Here is a 22453-nt window from a genome sequence, read left to right on the forward strand (position 1 = left end):
GAACCCAAGTTAAAATTCTAAAATAAATTTCCCCATACCAAAAAAAAAAAAAGCATAGATGGATAGGTGATGATGGGTAGGTACTACGTAGATACACAGACCTAGGTACAAAAACACAGATTTCTTTTTGGATTTGTAAATTTTTAAAAAGATTTGAAAGGCAAATTTACAGAGGAAGAGAGAGATTATCCATCTACTGGTTCAATCCCCAAATGTCCATAATGGCCAGAGCTGGGCCAGGCCAGAGCCAGAAGCCAGGAGCTTCATATGGGTCTCCCACAGGGGTGCAGGGGGCATCTTCCTCTACTCTCCCAGGCATATTAGCAGGGAGCTAGATCAGAAGCAGAGCAGCTATGACCCAACTGATGCCCATATGGGATGCCAGCCTTTCTGGCAGTAGCTTAATCCATTACATTTGTACATCTGAAGAGGTCCAGGCCATTACACAGCAGGAATATGCCATACCATCAGTTGGCATCAATCCAAGTAGTTTTTATTTTCCTGTACAAAATTTTACTTGAAATACCAACATAAGTGATTTAGCACTGCCGCAGTACCATTCATCCAGTTTACTATTGTATATTTAGAGATTACTAAAAACAAAATACTGTTTTATGCCTAAAAATACACTAATGAAAAACCCTCCCTTTCTTCATCTTACATTGTAAAGAATGAGAAAAGCAATAATAAGACAGATAAGTAAATGTATAGTAATGTTTAATGTTAGAGAGAAAATAAAGGAGATATAGAAATACTGATATGTGTGGAAGTGTAGATAATATAACAAGGAAATCACTCAAAGAGTAGATGATTTTAGTTTTTATGGAAAACTTATTTAATAAATATAAATTTCAAAAGTACAAATTTTGGGTTATAGCAGTTCTTCCCCCTATACCCGCCTCCCACCTGCAACCATCCCATCTCCTACTCCTTCTCCCATCCCATTCTTCATTAAGATTCATTTCTAATATCTTTATATACAGAAGATCAACTCTATACTAAGATTTCAACAGTTTGCACCCACACAGACACAAAGTATAAAGTACTGTTTGAAGACTAGTTTTACCGTTAATTTGCATAGCACAACACATTAAGGACAGAGATCCTACAAGGGGAGCAAGTGCACAGTGACTCCTGTTGTTGATTCAACAATTGGCACTCTTATTTATGTCTTAAGTAATCACCCGAGGCTCTTGTCATGAGCTGCCAAGGCTATGGAAGCCTCTTGAGTTCACCAACTCTGACCTTATTTAGACAAAGCCATAATCAAAGTGGAAGTTCTCTCCTCTCTTCAGAGAAAGGTACCTCCTTCTTTGATGGCCCCTAAATAGACAATTTTGAATAAAGTAATAGAGGAAGTTAATAGCCATGTGGACATCCAACATTAGTGTATGTACTGCTGAAGAATACACAACCTATGGATACCCAGAACAGTGAGGGTAGGGTCCCTTAGATAGAATGAGGTATCTAGAAACTTATCATTTAAAGTAAAATTAAAAACTCATACACACAAGTGGCTATGGGGAGTTTCTCAGGGTAAGATGATAGGGCAGGTGCATCTGCTAATAAGGCAGACTCTCAGTCTTGTGCAGCTGGTTCTGGTTGGCTGTCAGTTGCAGGCTTGATGTTTCTGGCTGGTACCCAAATGGGCTGTTCCGCATTCTCTGGAAAGACACAAGCATATCCTCAACCCTTGGTTAGCAGAAGCCTTTTTACAGGCGTTGGAATCCAGGGCCTGAATTCTGCGTCCGATCCTATATTAACGGCAAATATCATTAAATAAAAGTTAAAAAAAGAAATGCCAAAAAAAAAAACGGCAAATATATGGGTGGGATGGGGTCTAGCGGCTGCCCTGAGAGCCTGGGGTGCCTGGGGACTGCCATAAATGTGGGGATCCTCACTGGGTGCGGATGGGATGACCTCGCATGGGTTATTGCCTTGAGGTCGTCTAAGTTCATCCCACGGATAATTCTTAGGATGACATTTAGCATAAAGAACCCCATTAAGGGGTTAACTTCTGCTTGTTTCCTTGGTTTGGATGTGCGTTAGAAAAAAGAACAAGTTATAAGCAAAGAAAGGCTAATGGTAGTTTGAAGGGATATTCTTTAATGATTGTGAGTCATAGGCTTATTGCTTAGGTTTGATTATCCCTAAGAATGTGTGATTCCAGTGAGCCCTAGTGTGTGACCAGAACTCAGTTCTCACACAAGTAGATTCTGACAGGTGAGAGAACAACCAAGACCTGATTGCAGTTTTATACCTCCTTTACTCGCAGCGTCACAAAAACCACTGGCTGCGATGACAGGCCACAGGAGATAACTGCCGTTGTGTCTGTAGCAGCAGTGAGACACACACAGACATCTGCACACTCACATCTGCATACCCACATATCTGCATCCACCAGCATCTGCCTAACCTTGCCCACCTCCACACAGTTACGTATGTGGGCTTACAGGCAAAAGTGGCCCATTGCCAAGCTATTACATACAGAGTTGTAGGCAGCTAGCCAAGCAAGTGGGCCTGTTGGTTACCATGTTATGGAAGCACAGAAGAGGCATGGAAACTTGATAAACACCACCTTCCCAACACCTACATATTCTCCTTGGGTCCAGTTAATATCGCTGCATAACCAATGAGCTCATATCGTTATCTTCTCTCTCAAAAATGCAGGTTAAAGTTTATAAAATTCAGTCTCGTTTTGTTTTCCGTTTCTTCCCTGATGTCATCCTTGCTCCATCTGCTCCTCCACATGATCTTCTCCAGCCACTAATGATCTCATCCATTCTTTCACACTAAAATACACCACCACACACAATCAAGTCTTTTTCCTTATTTAATTGCCTCTCCTCCTCTCCAGGACCATGAAATGGTTTGAATAACCTGTCTCCAATACCTTATGGAGACTGCAGAGGTTCCAAAGACAAGATATTTGACCTCAGAGAGGATATCAATGCTATTGATATAATCAGGCAGCAAGATGAACTTTGTTACATGAAAGAAATGTAGTAGGAACTGTGTGTGCATATAGAAGAATTAGCATCATTTAAGAAAAACAAGACTACTCAGCTGTTAAAAAAAGAAAAAGAAGAAAAAAAATTCTCTTTTGCAACAAAATGGATGCAAATAAAAACCATTATACTCAGTGAAATAAGCCAGTCCCAAAAAGGCAGATAACATATGTTTTCCCTGATCCTAGTTGCTCGCTCCAGATCCCAGCTTCCTGCTAATACAGACTGTGATGTGGTGGTAATGACTCAATGGTTGGATTTTCTGCCACTAGTGTGGGAGACCAAGAATGAGTTCCTGCCTCTGGCCCAGCCTCAGCCATTGCAGGCATTTGAGCACTGAACCAGTGGATAAGAGCACTTTCTGTCTGTATCTTCCCTCCACCCCCTTCTTTCTGTCTCTCAAATAGATAATTTATATAGAAATCCCATTGACATGACTGAAGTTTAGAAAGTTTAGAAATAGCAATTTTAGATGATGTTGAAATTTCTAATGCAGACTAAATGAAGAGACAGAGAATAGAGGTGAAGGGACCAGCATTTACCCTACCATGCTCCATCCTGTTCTCTCTGGTGGGGGAAAAAAACTGTACAAGAAGCTGTGTGAGTGCAGGCATTGGCTCACTTAGTAAATCATTAGGTCGGTAGTGAGATGGAAAAGAATATCAGAAATCCTCTCTAAGGCTGGGACACCTCAATGGTAGATTCTCACCCTACCCTCCACACCCTGTGTAGTCTTACTCTCTAGGACAATATCCAACAGTAGAGACCTGATTTGTTTCTGAGGTAGGAGGAGGCTAATTTCCTGAGTCTTGCATTAAGGAAAACAGGAGAGTGAAAGGGGAGATGGTGAACCATGGGGACCTATCTCAGCTGAGTTTATTTGACGTCTCCATTTTTAATGCCAATAAGTCTACTTTCAAATCTTGCCTGGAATCTTCCATCCCACTGTCATTTCACACGGAAACTGTGAAAATGAGAAGGAAATCTAAAAGGAATAAATCTTGTGAACAAGACGGCTGCTATCGTAGCCTTAATATTCTCTCTCTCTCTCTCTCTCTCTCTCTCTCTCTCCTTACTCCATAATATGAAAAATAGGAAGTCTGCATCACTACATATCAAACACATTATAAAAATCAAACCACAATAAGTAGAAATGGAATGTTTAAAGGAGCGAATGGGTATGTAAGATCCTTGCAAATGTAAGCCACTCAAATGGAAAAAATGATTCTGCAGTAGTAGGAGAAATTCTGTACCACAAGTTTAAATGTGCTCTCAAAGGCTTTTGCTGATGTTCTACTTGCTGAGTACAAGTAATTTAAGGACACTCCGACATCCATTATTTACCCAGATCTCAAGTTCTGCAAACGCTCTCCCTCATAAAGAGACTACTTTTATCTGATTTTTTCTGTTATTGTTTCCCTAATACACTTCAAGAATAAGTAAAACAGTCTCTAAACTCCCCCTTTCAGGACTAGACCCTTGGACAAGATTCTCCCTGCTCTCTTCCCGAATGCAAAGTGCACATTTTCCTGGTTCCTAGTCCCTTCCCTTTTGACTTTTCCCAGTCCGGATCATGACAGAACTGTGAGCTGTTTACCTACCACATGCCTAGCAGTGAACAGAATACAGTGGTGAACAGTCTCTACCTTCACAGACCCTGCATTCCATTGGCAGGCAGAATTATTAAATACACAGTTCCTGAGTATGTTATCTGTTTAACCTAAGTGATTTAACAAAGAGAAAGGAATGATATGGAAAAGATATCAATTTTGGATAGGGTGCTCAATAACGCCATTCTGATCAGGTAGCATAAGCTGGAGCATAATAAAAGGGAGTCTTCAGTGAAAATATCATATGAAAAATAATAATACACTGCACATGGACCAAAATATGATTCCTTTGTTAGATGAGCTCTGAATTTTTTAAATTATCGCTTACTATTGCTAGCTGACAAAATAAAGGAATTCTGCTTTAGTGCCAAATATTTCCTAACATTACATTAGCCTTATGAGGAGTCCTTTGATAAATGTTACCCCTTGGTGATTCATGGAAGCTAGTAAAAAGGGATCATCCAGGTCTCAGCTGTTCTCAGAGCAAGGAATGTAATCTTCCTTGAAGCTGCTCACTTCAGTACCACCACCTCCACCTGGAAATAGAAAGTATGAGTACTCCTACTCATAAATGGAGACGTTAAGAGAAAAGAACAACCAGCAAGAACTCCTGTGTGGATTCAGAGTCATCAGGATCGAAGCCGGGTCTCTGCCTCCCAATCACCAGCAATGATTGTCAATGAACGCTCACCTGAAAATGATGCACTCACAAATATGTCCCGAGGCCCACTGATTACAGTTTCCATGGAAATGTTCAAATGATACATTTTAATCTACTTTACTGCTCTTAAGTACCTCTGATAACAAAATGTTACATTTTAGAAAACTTTGCTTTGTAATGAGTAACAGCTCCCTCCAAGCTATTCAAAGTAATAGGTTATTATAGACAGCTGATGGGTTCTAGCAACAACACAAGGAATTTGTTCTCACAACTTCCTGTTCCCTGAATGTATGTTGCCTTGAGCTCTGGCCTGATGAAGCGTTTCCTGATGTTCAGAAGGCTGCCTCTCTTTTTTTCTCTGATTTGGACTTGCTGTGGAGAACAGCCAGGTATTTACAAAGTAAAAGGAGAGATGGTAGTTAATTGGTGATCAATAATGAGGGTTCTTCAGCTTTGTAAATCTGAATGATTAATCTGTTGCTAAATTGCTAATAGCTAAAGATCTATGCTAAATGCTCTGCTTTGGGCAGTTGAAGTTGGAATACCTTCTGTCTTCATCTGGCTTCACAACTAGTAGCTTCCTCTGCCCTCCTCTATGCCCCTTCCTCCATAGGATAGCTTATCATGTTATAAGGAGAATGGGGTTTATTGTTGGCCAGCTTTAAGCTTTCCTGATCTTCCATGATATCACAGTATTATCTGGCTTTCTCTTTTCTCTCTATAGTGTATGTACGGTGCAACCCTTCTTTGTTCTTGGCTAGAATTAAATCAACTGCATTTAATAATAGTCTACCAGTGACCCCTGATGAAGCATTCCTGGGAGATGGTTGTCCTGTGACCTTGCTCCATCAAGGATTTTATGAGTTTCGATACCACCCCAGTGACTGTAACATCAGGATGGAGGTAATGAGACATTTTCCTAGTTGAATTTTCTTCTCCCTTCAGGCTTATAAAGTGGATGCCATAATTTGGGTGTGGTTTGTATTCTAGTAATAAGATAAACTTATTTTGCCGATTGTCACATCCAAGCCATGGACAGTCAGCAGTAAGAATGAACAAGTTGACAAGTGAAAGATTTTCCCTGTAAATCAATTGTACCCCCCTCTTGAGAATGCAAAACTGAATAAAGTGGGGAACTTGTCCTTTTAGAGAAAAATAGGCTGTATTTTTCTTCTATCAGGGGTCAGGAAACTACTATCCATGGGCATAATGTGGCCTGGCACCCATATTTACAGCTTATAAACTAAGAGTAGTTTTTGTATGTTTAAATGACTGAAAAAATAGCAAAAGAAGAATAATATTCTGTGATAGGTAAAAAAGTATATGAAATTTGTTTTCCAGTATCAATAGAGTAAAGCTATACTGGAACACAGATATGCTTATTCATGCATTTATTTGCTTTTTGTCTGCAGTTTCTTTCCTTTGAATAGCTGGGATAGAGACAACACAGTGACCGCAGAGCCAAAAGTATTTACTATCTGGTCCATTATAGAAGAAGTTTACCCATCCCTGTTCTGTAACATAGACGCCAACCAGGAGGTTTCATGTTTTTAGTCTTTGGAAGCAATAAGTCCTTCCTGGCCACTGGGAAATTAAGCAACAGCTTGAGTGCTTGTCAGACCTGAGACTTTCAGATGACTAATGCTGACTGCCTGACCCACTTTCTGATATTTCCTTTCCACTGGAAATCCTGGTGTCTCTTCCTGGTTTGGGGCTCAGGACGGGTATAATGAGGGCATCAACCCAAGAAGAGGATATTTCAAAAGCCTCATAGGTAACTTTGATGCATTCTTTCACACAAAGCCAGTCTCATTGCACCCAAACTCCTGTGAGAAGCCCTGAGAGAATAATTTCTTTTAACTTTTTCTCCATTGGAAATCCAAGAAATAGACTTTGACTTCTTTTAAAGTGGATTTGAACCAAAAAAAAAATTAGGACATTGATAAAGACTAACATGGTCAGACAAGCTAGTAGGGGAGTTTTGACATTAAATGAGTATTGAGAAAAAAGAGAATGTATGCAAATATTCGCTGTGGCAGTCCTTGGATGCTGATATTAACAAAAGCATTAAACTCTTCTATAGAACATTTTTCACATTTCCTAAAAGGAGCATCTTACAACTTAAACATGTAAATCTGCTTAAAGTATTCTTAATATTTTTTTTTTTTTTTTGACAGGCAGAGTGGACAGTGAGAGAGAGAGACAGAGAGAGAAAGGTCTTCCTTTTGCCGCTGGTTCACCCTCCAATGGCCGCCGCTGCAGCCGGCGCACCGCGCTGATCCTGGCAGGAGCCAGGAGCCAGGTGCTTTTCCTGGTCTCCCATGGGGTGCAGGGCCCAAGCACCTGGGCCATCCTCCACTGCACTCCCTGGCCATAGCAGAGAGCTGGCCTGGAAGAGGGGCAACCGGGACAGAATCCGGCGCCCCAACCGGGACTAGAACCCGGTGTGCCGGCGCCGCAAGGTGGAGGATTAGCCTATTGAGCCACGGCGCCGGCGAAAGTATTCTTAATAATTGGGCAAATCTCCTATTCTTCAAACCTTCAGAGGCCATGCTTGGTGTCTCAAGCTTTCATAGAATCCAGGGAAATTTTTCTCAAAAGAAACCATAAACCACTTTTGATAACAATAAATCATAGCTTGAAGATAATACTATTTAAACTCAAGTGGCAAGTACTCTTTCCTCCCATGAACCATACCCTATATCAGGTGTTAATTCTTCTTCCCACTTGGAAAATGGCTCTCTCATCCCATCGGAAAATAATTTCATAAGTGCCTGCAATTTCTTAAGAGATGTTTATTGAACCACTAATTCCTAACAAAATCTTTAAGTCAACTTAAATATTCCCTTTGTCTCTTCGGGTTCTCCAAGGGGGCTGGCTCCTTTTTATGTCTGAAATCATCTTTATATCACTATTCTCAGAACTTGAAGCTTCGATTCCTGTGTTCTGTGCTGTCCGCTGGTGAGTTTAGCAAGTCAGACTGGTGTCCTGTCCTCTGAGTCCTCCTTCACATCAGGGAAGAGGAAAGCACAGAAGCTACAAGGCTGTTGCTCATGGGGCTGACCAAGTGCTCACGAGAATCCACTTTTTTACTTTTTTTTTTTTTTTTTGACAGGCAGAGTGGACGGTGAGAAAGAGAGACAGAGAGAAAGGTCTTCCTTTTCCCATTGGTTCACCCTCTGATGGCCGCTGCAGCCAGAGCACTGTGGCCAGCGTACCACGCTGATCCGAAGCCAGGAGCCAGGTGCTTCTCCAGGTCTCCCATGCGGGTGCAGGGACCAAAGACTTGGGCCATCCTCCACTGCACTCCCGGGCCACAGCAGAGAGCTGGAATCCACTTTCTTGATGCTGTTTTATTCTGTATTCTTGGCCTCTTATTATTAGTGTGGCCTTGAGTAAGTTACTTAATAATTCTGTGCCTCAGTTTCTTCATCTTTAAAGTATAAATAATAATACCTATTTCTCAAATCTTTCATGAGGATTAAATGAGGTAATGCATGTAAAAACAGTATAACAAGTGTTGCGCTAAAAAAAATACATGCAGGACATAGTGCCATTAAATCAACAATTCTCCTTATCATGGTATAAAACTGTGTGTAAGACTATAATGACTAATATCACTACATATCTGACAGCACTTAGACTGAAAAATCAGCCTGTTCTAGTTACAATTAATGCTCATATTACAAATTTGATTTCTCATTTCTTAGCCCAGACCAAGCAGGACTATTAGAAGCATGGATTAAATCAACAAAGGAATGAGAGTAGACAGCTTTATTATTGTGAAGGTGTATGCTAGGGATAGAAAAAAAGATTACAAGAATACTTATTTTAACTAGTTAACTGTTAAGTGTTTTAACAGTCACCATGATCCATGGATTCCTATTGGCTTATTTAGACACTATCCATTACAAATGGTCTAAGGTGATCAAACTTAAGTCAATGACTTTTGCTAGTAGCAAAACTGGTGGTATATTTAGGAGGGCTTTAATTTATATAAAGCTTACTAGTTTCAATGAATAAGATTATGGGTCATTTCTCCAAAACAAGAAGAGGATGGCAACACTCCATAGTACTTCTCCCACAATCAGTGGTACAGTATGCTGGTGCAAAAGCAGACAAATCAAGGATTAGAGACTTGGCTTGAGGTCCTGAATCTCAAACTTCATAACCAGTTAATCTTAATTTCATTTCTATCCTTCTTAAAAAATCTTTTTCCCCCTGTTTTGTAGCTACCCAGCTCCTTTGAAAATCAAAGGATATAATGCAAAGAAAGAGTGTGGTCCTCTAAAAAGATCAGGAACTGCAAATTTATACATTGGAAATACAATCAACTGCAAGCATGAGGTGAATATATTTAAAGTACATAGACTAGGCCGGCACTGCGGATCACTTGGCTAATCCTCTGCCTGCGGCACTGGCACCCCAGGTTCTAGTCCCAGTTGGAGTGCTGGATTCTGTCCCAGTTGCTCCTCTTCCAGTCCAGCTCTCTGCTGTGGCCCAGAAAAGCAGTGGAGGATGGCCCAAGTCCTTGGGCCCTGTACCTGTATGGGAGACCAGAAGGAAGCACCTGGCTCCTGGCTTCGGATATGCATAGCTCCGGCTGTAGTGGCCATTTCGGGGGGGGGGGGGGGTGAACCAATGGAAGGAAGACCTTTCTCTCTGTCACTCTCTCTCACTGTCTAACTCTATCTGTCAAAAAAAAAAAAAAGCAGAAATATTTATAACCCTAGAAACATATAGTTCCTCCGTTTAGTCTCATTTTCTTTTCTTTTTTAGGACATGACCTCAGACATAACTGCTCTTCTTTCTGTTTTCTGTTCCACTCCTCATAACTTAAGAACACTAAGCGCTCTGGGGCAAAAATGTAGACAACTGTACTATAGCAGTTCCTGATCCTTCTTCTCCTTGCAGAATAACTGACTGCTTAAAAAACACACAGCTAATCTGAGAAATCAGAAGAAGATGCAGTTCACTGGAGCGGTGACTGTAGACGATAGCTTATCACAAGCAGGCATTTTGCCTAAAAACCCCATTTTTCTTATATTTTTAAATGTTTTAAATGATTTGGCTTTTAATGGAGTGGCCCTTTGCTATTTTAAGATTCCTTATTAAGAAGGGTTTGCTTTTGTTTAAAACTTCATAAGAAATTATAATAAAATAGATTTTCTTCTCATGGGTTATCTATTCTTTGTTAATGTGCTATTGTTACAGTCAGTGTTTGTGCCCTCCCTCAAAAAATATTTATTTGTTGAAACCAAATCCCCAGGGGCCAGTGTTGTGATGTGGTAGGTTAAGCTGCCATTTGTGACACTAGCACCTCATAACAGACTGCTGGTTTTGGTCCTGGCTACTCCACTTCCAATCCAAGATCCTCTTAACGCACACGGGAGGGTAGCAGATGATGGCCCAAGTACGTGGGCCACTGACAGCCGTTTGGGAGACCAGGATGGACTTCCTGGCTCCTGGGTTTGGTCTGCCCCAGACCTGGTGTTTTGGTCATCTGAGAAGTGAACCAGCAGGCGCACAATCTCTCTTGTTGCTCTCCATTCTAGATAAACCAATAAATCTTTAAAAAAAGAAAAGGAAAGGAAACCAAATTCCCAATGTGATAGCATTAAGAGAGAGAGCGCCTTTAGGAGATGAGTTCATGTAATTGGAACCTTCGTGAATGGGATTAGTGACCTTGTAATAGAGGCCCAAGAAGCCTGTTTGACCTTTCTACCATGTGATGACATAGCAAGAAGGTACTATTTATAAAGAGAGCAAGCCCTGACCAGACACAAAATCTTCCAATGCTTTGATCTTGAGGTTTCCAGAGTTCAGAATTATAAGCAATAAATTTCTGTTGTTCTCAAATTGCCTAATTTATGTTATTTTTCTCATAGCAACCCCAAAAGATTAAGACAACCGTATGCTGGTAGTTTGTCATATGTGAAACCTGTTACATGCAAGTGTACGTTTTCATAAGTCATTCAATGCCTGCAGTTAAAGGTTAGTTCTGGTTGGGCTGGATGGTATAACCTAGAAATCCCACTAATCTATTCAGAACTGGTTAAAGTGAACAACTGCTAGCCACAAATGGAGCACTGTGAGTGAAGTTTCCTATCCTTGCCTATGCAATTCAGGGCCAAAGAAAGAACAAAACTGAAGAGACTTTGTACTGGGGATTAGACCTCAACAGATAGATGGTGAGGTGATATAATTCAGCCTGTAACACATAGCTACTATCCCTCTGGGAAAGACTAACGGTGTCCTTCAGTGTTTCCTGGTGGCAATAATAGGCGGGGGTAAAAAAAAAAAAAGCAGAAACACCTTATTAAGACCAAGGTATCCATCTACCACTTAACAGTTATTTGCCTGTAGGGGTAGCAAAGCTTCTCCACTCTGTCTATACCGGATGCCATTCCCAAGGGAGGAGGAGTTTACTATCATGTTGCTTATTCTTAAGACACTCAATGGGCCATGTTTATAAGTCAGTGTGGCTGCTGCACTTCGGAGAACTTGAACTTCTGTATTTACCATAGTTATTGTACACCCTGCTTTTAGGAAATAAAGGAGGTTTAAGCAAAGTTTGCCCCTCAAGGAAAATGCCCTTGACCCAGTTTCATTCTTTTTTTTTTTTTTTTTTTTTTGACAAGCAGAGTGGACAGTGAGAGAGAGAGAGACAGAGAGAAAGGTCTTCCTTTTCCGTTGGTTCACCCCCCAAATGGCCGCTATAACTGGCGCACTGCCAGGTGCTTCCTCCTGGTCTCCCAGGTGGTTGCAGGGCCCAAGGACTTGGGCCATCCTCCACTGCCTTCCCGGGCCACAGCAGAGAGCTGGACTGGAAGAGGAGCAACTGGGACAGAATCTGGTGCCCCAACCGGGATTAGAACCCGGGGTGCTGGCACTGCAGGCGGAGGATTAGCCTAGTGAACTGTGGCGCCAGTCCCCAGTTTCATTCTTTGTGGCTTTATTAGGACCTCTTTTTCATCCTGGAATTTTGTTTAGCTGTTTCTCTATAGAGATATACCTATACCTATGATTATGGAGGGTAGAAGACCCTGGATTGGAATTTCAAATTACAGTCTTATTTGTCAAGACAGCTTCTATCAACAGAACTGTATGAAAGATACTTACTTTTATAAATAGTACAGTTTTATCTCCTTCAGTTTCTCCTACATACAGGATTCTTTTTTCCCATTCCAATAGCAAAGAAGGGATACTGATAAACCTAAAAGGAGGTATTTCCAGTTCTCTAACATAACATCATCAAATAATATCAAAATATCTCTTAACAGTATTTTAACAATATTAAAATATTCTCTTACACTATATTAGTTCATTTTCTTTTGCTATAATAACACAAAGCCACAGACTGGGAAATTTATTAAAAAGAAGTTTATTTTAGCTCATGGCCCTGTTCCAGGGTCAAGGAACCACAGCTGGTGATGGCATTCTTGCCAAGTCATGAAGCAATGTGTGAGAGACCTAGGCAGGCAGCACAGACAAATCCAAAGGGCAGAGCTCTAATCACCTCAAAGAGGTCCCAGCAGGGCCCCTCCTTAATACCTCAGAATGTGGATTAATTTCTACCTAAATTTCAGAGTGAACAAACCACAATCTAACCCTATTTCCTCATTGTAAAATATGCAGAATGTTACTTAGCCCCTGTGTTGTTTGGAGGATTGAAAGGGTAGAGTCCTGATTCACTAAAGCAAGTTCACCTCATTGCTTTGTCTCCAACCACTGAAACTTCCTCTTCTGATATCGAGATCGGCTGATCCTCAAATCATCCAGTAAAAGAGAACCTCTACAACTCATGAAGACTGAAAGACAATTTAACAGGCATCTTCAAATGTCCAGAGAAGACAGATGCTCTAAGGGACTCTCAAATAGCACAAGTCCCATTTATCAGCCTTATTTTCTTTAAGATTGTTTATTTGAAAGGCAGAGAAAGAGAGAGAGAGAGAGAGAAGTCTTCCATCCACTGTTCACTCTCCAATTGGCTGCAGTGGCTGGAGCTGTGCCGATGCAGAGCCAGGAGACAGGAGCTTCTTCTGGATCTCCCATGTGGGTGCAGGGGCACAAGGACTTGGCCATCTTCTACTGCTTTCCAGGCCATAGCAGACAGCTGGATCGGAAGTGGAGCATCCGGGACATGAACTGGTGCCCATATGGGATGCCAGCACTGCAGGCAGCGGCTTTATCCAGTATGCCACAGCACCAGCCCCTATCAGCCTTATTTAAGCATAAAATGTGAAGCTTTACAAGGTTGAGCTAATATGTCATTCTCTAATGAATTTCAAAATGCATGGTTTTTTTTAAGATTTATTTATTTATTTGAAAGACATGGCTACAGAGAGAGGGAGAGATTTTCTATCTGCTGGTTCACTCTCCAGGTGGCCACATGGCTAGGGCTGGGCAGGCTGAAACCAGAATCCAGGAGTTTCATCCATGTCTCCCACATGCATGGCAGGGTCCCAAACACCTGAGCCACCTTCCAAGGCCATTAGCTGGGAGCTGTATCAGAAGTGGAGCAGCTGGGACACAAACCAGTGCCCATATGGGATACCAATATCACAGATGGCAGCTTAACATGTTACACCACAATTCTGGCCCTTACTTAGCACTTTTTAAGAAAATGGGACTAATTATGTCATATTCTATATTCTACTTTAGAAAATAACCTTTTATTTTTAAGGATTTATGTATTTATTTTTAAAGGCAGAGTGGCAAGGAGAAAAAGAAGACAGAGGGACAGATACAGAAAGAGGGAAAGAGATCTTCCATATACTATTTCACTCCCCAAGTGCCTACAACACTCAGGGCTGGACCAGGCTTAGCCAGGAATTAGGAGTTTCATATAAGTCTCCCATGTGGGTAGTAGGAACTCAAGTACTTGGGCTATCATTTGCAAGACTTAATCCCCATCCCTGTAACTTACTTTTAAGTGCAATAACCAGAGACCTTCTCATAATCCCTTTTTAGTTGGCACTCTATTTTTAACTTTATGTGAAATAAAGTTTATGAATATAGCTCTATCATTATTGACTATAATTCAAAAAAGTTGGATGAAATGTCCAAGCTCTGGGGCTTTCCAATGTTAGGAGTCGGAAGATGAAGAGGAATCAGCAGAGAGCTACAGAGAAGCCCACAAGGTTGTAGTGGAGGAAGTCAGGAGAGTACAGTATGGCCTTGGAGTCAACATGGAGTACAAGGAGTGAAAATAGTCAAGTGCTGATGAAGACAAAGTAAGGTGAAGGCTGAAAAGCAAACATCAGACCTAGCAATGTAGACGGTAATACATGACCAACAAAAAGCAATTTTGGTGTAAGGTGGGAGTAAAATTCTAATTGGAGTTAGTTTGAGAGAGAATGGTAAAAAAAGGAATTTAAGAGTATTTGGCAACATTCTGGAGTAGCATAACTGATGGGAGGAAGGGAAATATTTTGACAGCTACAGAGAGAAGTGGGCGTAAGAACTGCAGATGACAAAGAACAAGAGGAAGTTAAAAATATTGATGTAACTTTGAAGCTTAGTGCTAATTACATGGGAGCTCAAAATACAAAAGCAGAAAAAAAGCCTATAATAAAAAACTAAAATGTAAGACTTCTTCATTTCAAAGTTACTGAAGGATTACATGCATTACATGAACCAGCAAAGACTGTAGTCAAGCCAGTTTCCAACTTAGAACTGACATGACCCTATAGCATTGGCAAGGCAGAACCCCTTGGAGTGTATTTACCAATATTTGGAGTCATAGGCTACCAACCTCAACCTCTGTCTTTAGTTCCTGCTTCTTTGTGTTATGGAAACTGAAGCGATCATCTTTTGGAACCCAAATAAGAACACTGTCTCTTAATCCCTCTCCCCAGTCTACTTCTACCTCTCCATGCAGATCTCTCTGGTATTGGCGAACATTTAGTTTAGATGGTGAAATAGAAATTTTCCATGCTCAAAAAACTTTTATCCAAAATATAGTCAAATAGAAGTAACAAGTTGTTGTGTTCCTACAGCACAATGGAGTGACTATAGTTCATATTAGTGTATTTTATTCTTATACTGTACCCCATAAAAGTGTACAAATATTACATGTTAATTAAAATTTTCATAAGTAACATAATTTTTTAAAACTTTTATGGGTTGGGCATTGTGGAACAGCAGGTTAAGCCACCACTCAGAATGCCCACATCCCATATTGGAGTGCCTGGTTTAAGTCCTAGCTATTTCACATTTCCCATCCAGTTCCCTGTTGATATACCTGGGAGGCATAGGGTGATGGTTCAAGTACTTGGGTTCCTGCCTTTTTTGTGGAGGCTCACATGGAGTTCCTGGTTCCTAGCTTCCATATGACCCAGCTCTGGATCAGTTCTGGATATTGTAGACATTAGCGGAGTGAACCAGCAAATGAAAGATCTCTCTTTCTCTCTCCCCCTCCCCCTCTCCTTCACCCTCCCTTTTCCTTCTCCTCTCCTCCCTCTTTCCCTCTCTCTCTCTCCCTTTCCTTCTCCTTCTCTCTCTGTCTGCCTTTCAAATAAAAACTTAAACCTTTAAAAAGATAACTTTTATCAGAAGACACTACACTGGATAGATTTTAATCACTCTGTCTGGTTCTTTTAAAGTCATACTTTTGTGACTTCTTTGCTGGGATTTCTCTTGCACTCAATTCCCATTGCTAAAGAAACATTAAACCCTTCTAGAACCTCAGCCCAAACAATATGAAACCTAAAGTCATTCTTAAAAGTGATCTTGTACATGTGAAAGTTAGAAATAACATTACCTGCACCATATATTGCAGCTGTTGCACTAGAGGTGTTGTCTTTGCTAAAGGACGTACCAAAGTCTCAAGGGCATAATATGTGGCTGATGAACTGGTTCTGGCAAATAGAAACTGGATTCACATGGAACGGGCAACAATATACATGAATAGTATTGCCCAAGAGTTTTTGCTAACACTCTTACTTCTTCTCATATTATACTCCAAAGAGACCTAGGCTACATGAATGCCTCAGAAAGTATCGCAGTGGCACACTCTACTGATGATATTGCTTACTGAACTGGATAGCAAGTAGCAGGTGAATAGGGTGAATTGGTAAGACACTTGAGTTCCGAAGAGCAAAGATAAACACTATGAATTTTTAGAGTCAACCTCATTGAAATTTTTGTGTTCAGTGATCTGGGATATTCTCACAAAGACCAAATAGTTCTATTACAGCATGAAGAGAGAAGCACAGTCCATAGTAGGTCTCTTCCCATTTTGGCGACAACAAATTCCCAGTTAGAAACACTTCTTGACATATTTACTGGGTAACAAAAACTTGCCAACTGATCCTGATGAATGGTCCATACAATTAATCAGACCCCATAGTATAGGAAAAAGTCACCTCCTAGATTTTATGGAAAGCCCCCAATATGTGTACAATAATGTAGCTCCCTAGAATTCCTCAAGAAGGTCATGCCATCTGAAGCAGAGCCTTACACACCTTTAATAAAACTGCTTTTGTGTGCCATTTGTCCTGATAGAAATAAGACATCTGACCATGAAATACCAAGTGACCATATGACCAGACCTGCACATCATGGGCTGGATTCTCTCAGATCCACAAATCATAATGGTACATATGTATCTTTTTTAAAACGAAAGTGGCATGGTCATGATTGGGCACCAAAAAAGGTCTTAAAGCACAGGCAGGAGGCTCAGGCATAAAAATTCATCAGTGTATCAGCAGCTCTCCTTCAGCTCACACTGCTGACCATCTTGGGGTCCCTTATCATCAGATGATGAATAAAAATGCTTAGCTTGGTTCACAAATGAGCTGGTACATATATGAGCCAAAATTATACTATGCTGCAGGAGTTCCAGGGTCTGATTTCTGCCTGGCCCATACCTGCCTGTTTCAAACATTTGGGGAGTAAGCAAGCAGATGGTCAGTTTTCAGATATTTGTGGCATAAATGGACCTCCACCTGCTTTAATTGCTATCTTAGTGTTCACCACCTCTCTCATTGGTTGCCTTGAAAGACAGTGGAGAAGGGGAAGCTTTCCCTTTGGGCATCTTGCTGTGGAAGAATGAATCTGAAATTTAGATAGAATGGACTGCTGGACAGAGCCAGATAGCTTAGCCACTTGTCCAGGAGCATGGAAAAATGATTTTTAAGATTTTTAAGATACATATTCCTAGAGTAAAGACATATGGAAGTAAAAGAATACAGGAATGAACCTACAGGAGTTGTACTAGGAGTAAAGATCTTTGCCTTACATGTTAACACCTGCCAGAGAGCATTCACCATGGAAGAAATACTTTAAAAATAGATATATAAAATGCTTTGTCCAGTGGAATCAGCCAGCTTCTGTCAGTAGTGATTCTATTGTTAGCACAAGAGAATCTCAACAGAGTAGTTAAGGTATTGTGGCACTGTGGGGTGAGCCACCACCTGAGACAGTAGCATTTCATTTGGGTGCTGATTCATGTCCCAGTTACTCCACTTCCAACCCAGCTCCCTGCTAATGTGCCTGGGAAAGCAGTGGAAGATGGCCCAAGTACTTGGACTCCTGCCATCCACATGGGAAACCCAGATGAAGCTCCTGGCTCCTGGCTTCAGCCCAGCCCAGCCCTAGCCAGCTGTTGCAGCCATTGGAGAGTGAACCAGAGGAAGATTCTCTCTCTCTCTCTCTCTCTCCCATCCTCCCTCCCTCTTCCTCTCTTTCTCTATAACTCTGTCTTTTTTTTAGTGAAATGTAACTTTTATTGAGATTGATGATAACCTATTTGCTACAATATTTGCTTTTAATAATTTAATTTTTCAAACACTGCAGAGTGAGCCATAAATATTTCATTATGAAGCTTCTAACAATTTATGTAATTTTGGTTTATACTGGTTCTTGCTGTCTATAACTCTGTCTTTCAAACAAAATTTTTAAAAATCTAAAAAAATAAAAGAGAGGGGCCAGAGCTGTGGTGTAGCAGGTAAGGATGCCACCTGCAGTGCCGGCATCCTATATGGGCACTGGTTTGAGACCTGGCTACTCCACTTCTGATCCAGTTCTCTGCTATGGCCTGGGAAAGCAGTGGTAGATGGCCCAAGTCCTTGGGCCCCTGCATCTACGTGGGAGACCTGGAGGAAGCTCCTGGCTCCTGACTTTGGATTGGTGCAGGTCTGGCCATTGTGGCCATCAGGGGAGGAAACCAGTGGATGGAAGACCTCTCTCTCTCTCTCTCTCTCTCTCTCTCTGCCTCTGCCTCTGCCTCTCTGTAACTCTACCTTTACATAAATAAATAAAACTTTAACAAAAATAAAAATTAAAAAATAAATAAAAGAGTGGAGACTATAGCTGGCCCTCCCTACTTGTGGGTTCTACATTTGGAGATTTTGCTAAAAATATTCAGAAAAAAAATTCTGCCTACACTGAATATATAAAGACTTCTTTTTCTTGTCATTACTCCCTAAACAATGAAACATCACCATTATTTACATAACATTTTGTCTTAGTCCACTTTCTTTGCTATAATAAAATACCTAGGGTTGGGCACATTATAAAGAAACTTGGTTTGCTTAGCTCACAGTTTTGGGGGCTCCAGGTCTAAGATGAGGTAACCCTACATGCCGGACCTCTGGTGAGGGCCACTTGGCAGATAGCATCACAATGGTGGGAGCACATGAGGAAGAGATCACAGAAAGATCAGGGGCTGTGGGGAGCAACTGGGACTAGACTGTTACTCGAATTAAGACTTATTTTATGCATCTGCTCTCCCACAATATGGCGCTGGGAGAGGAGGAAACAGCTTCTACACAGCTGCCTCCAGTTCAACCAATAAACTGTAGGACCTGCTCCTGATTGGAGGAGAGCAGCGTACTCGGCGTGTGGGTAGCAGAGTTGGGATTGGTAGAAGAGGACTATAAAGGAGGAGAGAGACAACATGCACCGGGAACATCCGAATAACATCTGAGCAGCCCCCGAGAGAGCCGGCCGGTGGTGTGCCACTCCCCCGCGGAAGTGGGGAAAGTGGCAGGGGGAACCGCCCTTCCACGGAGGTGGAAGGGACGGTAGCCAACCTGGGAAGAACCAGCAGCAAACCCGGGGAGGGCCGAGCAGACAAAAGAACAACGCAGGGTCCTGTGTCGTTCCTCCACAAAGAGGGGGAGCGACATAATGGTGCCGTGACTCGGATATGAAGCCTAGGCAGGGTCTAGTGTCGTTCTTCCATGAAGAGGGGGAGCGACATAATGGTGCCGTGACTCGGATAGGAAACCTAGGCAGGGTTCAGTGTTGCTCCTCCACGAAGAGGGGGAGCAACAAGGGGCTAGACTTGCTCTTCTTCAAACAACTTTCTTTTGCAAGAACAAACTCATCCCATGAGATAGGTAGTAGTTACTTCCAATAACCTCTATGACCTAATTAGTTCCCACTGGGCTCCACCTCTTAAAGGTACTATCACTCCTCAATATCACCGTACCAAGGCTAAGCCTCCAACATATGAACTTTGGGAGACACACTCAAACCATGTCCAAAACATATCACATTTTCATTGTATTAATTATAAATAATTAAAGATGACCTAAAATATATGAGAAGATATGCATAAATTATACACAAATACTATGGACTTGAGCATCTGCAGAGTATGGTATCTGCAGGGAGTCCTGGAACCAATGCCTTGAGGATACCAGGGATGACTCTATAGGTTTAAACAGCATGGGTTTCTACTTACCAAGGCAAATCTAGCTACCACTGCTATCAAATGTTCAATCTGAAAAACAACTCTGAGTCCCTGAGACTACGTATCATTGGTGACAATTTGCCCACACATTTGTCTACCAGATAAGGATTTTCCTGCAGGGCCCTCAACAATACCACTACCCACAGACAGAATATTTAATCTACCATCATCCTGGGATCCCGCTTAACATCCTACAAACTAATGGACTCATTTTATCATGAAAGGTTCAAGTATGGGTACACGATCAAGAGATCAACTGGTCATATGAGTATTTTAAATGACATATTGCAAGCCACGCTATCCAGAAGCTGCCAGCATGATGGAAAAATGCAACACTGTGGAAGACACCACTGAAGTGCCAGCACAAAGACAATGTCCTCTTGCAACAATAAATAAAATATAAAAGGATTCCACCACTAAAAATAAAAAGACATTACAAATGGAAGAGAAGGGGAGGCCGGCACCGAGGCTCAATAGGCTAATCCTCCACCTGCGGCACCGGCACAGCGGGTTCTAGTCCCAGTCAGGGTGCTGGATTCTGTCCCGGCTGCCCCTCTTCCAGGCCAGCTCTGCTGTGGCCCGGGAGTGCAGTGGAGGATGGCCCAAGTGCTTGGGCCCTGCAACCCATGGGAGACCAAGAGAAGCACCTGGCTCCTGGCTTCGGATCAGCGTGGTGCACTGGCCGCAGCGCGCCAGCCATGGTGGCCATTGGAGGGTGAACCAACGGCAAAGGAGGACCTTTCTCTCTGTCTCTCTCTCTCACTGTGCACTCTGCCTGTTAAAAAAAGAAAGAAAGAAAGAAAACAAATGGAAGAGAAGGGGAAATGACAATGAAGACATTGAAGGCTAAAACCATTAATCCAATTTTTACAATGATTAGACTAGCATTTCTCAAAAGAAGGCATACAAATGGCCAAGAAGTCTACAAAAATATTTAACTAATTATTGGGGAAATGTATTTCAGAGTAACAGTGAGATAAAGGTAAAATAGTATAATAGGTATAATCAAAAAGCAGAACAACAAAAACTTCTGTCTACAATGGGAAAAAAGAAAACTCCCATACATTGATGGTGGAATGTAAATTACTGCTCACTATGGGAAACAGTATGGAGGGTCCTCAAGAAACAAAAAATAGATCTACCATGTGATCCAGCTATCCCCCTGCTGGGTGTATACCCAAAGGCAGTAAAATCAGTATGTCAAAAAGATACCAGAACTCCCATGTTTATTGCAGCACTATACACAATAGCCAAGATATGTAATCAACCAATGTGCCCAATAATGGTCAAATAAAGAAAATATATGTATATGTATGTATATGTGCATGTGTGTGTCTCTGTGTGTGTGTATCCGTGTATCCTCATCAACTAAGGGATAAAGTTTCTACAACCATAGCATGAGCATTCAGACATCATATAGGCCTGAGATTCATCATCTATAGCAAAACTAGCACGCCTGATGATCCAGTTCACTGTTGTTCCAATATGACTGGAAGGCATATAAACACCTCTACTACAGAAGTTTTAGGCATTATACAGATTTTAGACAAGTTGAGATGCTATTGACCTAGAACTGACCTAGAGCCCAAGACACAATATCCATCTTTAATAGCAGCTGCTTTTTTCATGTATTCTGCCATAGCACATACAGAACTGCCATGCTCCCAACCACCTCCAATACCAGCCTCCTACACTGGGATAATGGATTATGGTAGAGACCCTGCTCTCTAGAGAACTGAATATGACCAGTGGAGGATCCAGGCCTCAAGATATAATCCTGCTGCATTATTATAATTTCTTGCTAGATAGAAGTGGACAACAAAAGCAGGATGATCTTAGACTTTTTCTAAAAGTTTAGTTACTAGAACACATGAAAGTAAATATTGATCTTTCTTGTTTCAGCTTTTCTTAGTAGATGTTAGCCAGGAAAACTATATGCTGGACGAGCATTTCAACTCTCTCTCTCTTATTTATCTATCTGAGAAGTCTACCCAGTCATGCCTAAAGAAAATAACTGCCCATATGATATCTTGTCATGAGTGAATCACAGTTTGCTAATTTAAGAGACACCCACAGACACTTGGATGGTTACATTGCCAGTCTTCTGATCTTTTTGTTATCATTCTTCTAGTGATTAAACAGGAATTTATAGCAGAACAAAAAGAATTCAAAGTTTGAGTGTCAACTTTTTTTGCATTCATTTCTTCTGAAAAACAGGCTTTTGTAAGTTTCAAAGGATAATGTCTGTAGAGATATTGTATAAAGCTGAAGAGTTCCATGATCTATGCTGCTGTTCAACACCTATCCAAACAAGGTGTCATAAGCTGCCTTCCCTGCAGATGGCACTGTTTAATGAGTTTAGAAGGAGCCATGTGTGCCCTTTACAGGAGGAAAAAAAAAAAAGTCCAAGGTGAACTTTTATTCACTTTTTCAACAAATATTCGAGCATCTGCTCCTGTTTTTCATTAAA

The 22453-nt window shown here is 41.3% G+C and overlaps 1 long non-coding RNA gene across 1 annotated transcript in view; it reads right to left on the reverse strand.

Moving 5' to 3' along the window:
* Positions 1–1528: 1528 nt before the first annotated feature.
* The window catches only part of LOC127492998 (uncharacterized), a 61877-nt gene continuing 40952 nt past the window's right edge, over positions 1529–22453 (reverse strand). Inside the window, exon 3 of the long non-coding RNA XR_007922876.2 lies at positions 1529–1664. This is a non-coding gene — a long non-coding RNA (uncharacterized lncRNA). The remainder of the gene's footprint in view (positions 1665–22453) is intronic.

This window comes from Oryctolagus cuniculus, chromosome 1 (assembly GCF_964237555.1).
Source record: "Oryctolagus cuniculus chromosome 1, mOryCun1.1, whole genome shotgun sequence".
Classification (NCBI taxonomy): Eukaryota; Metazoa; Chordata; class Mammalia; order Lagomorpha; family Leporidae; genus Oryctolagus; species Oryctolagus cuniculus.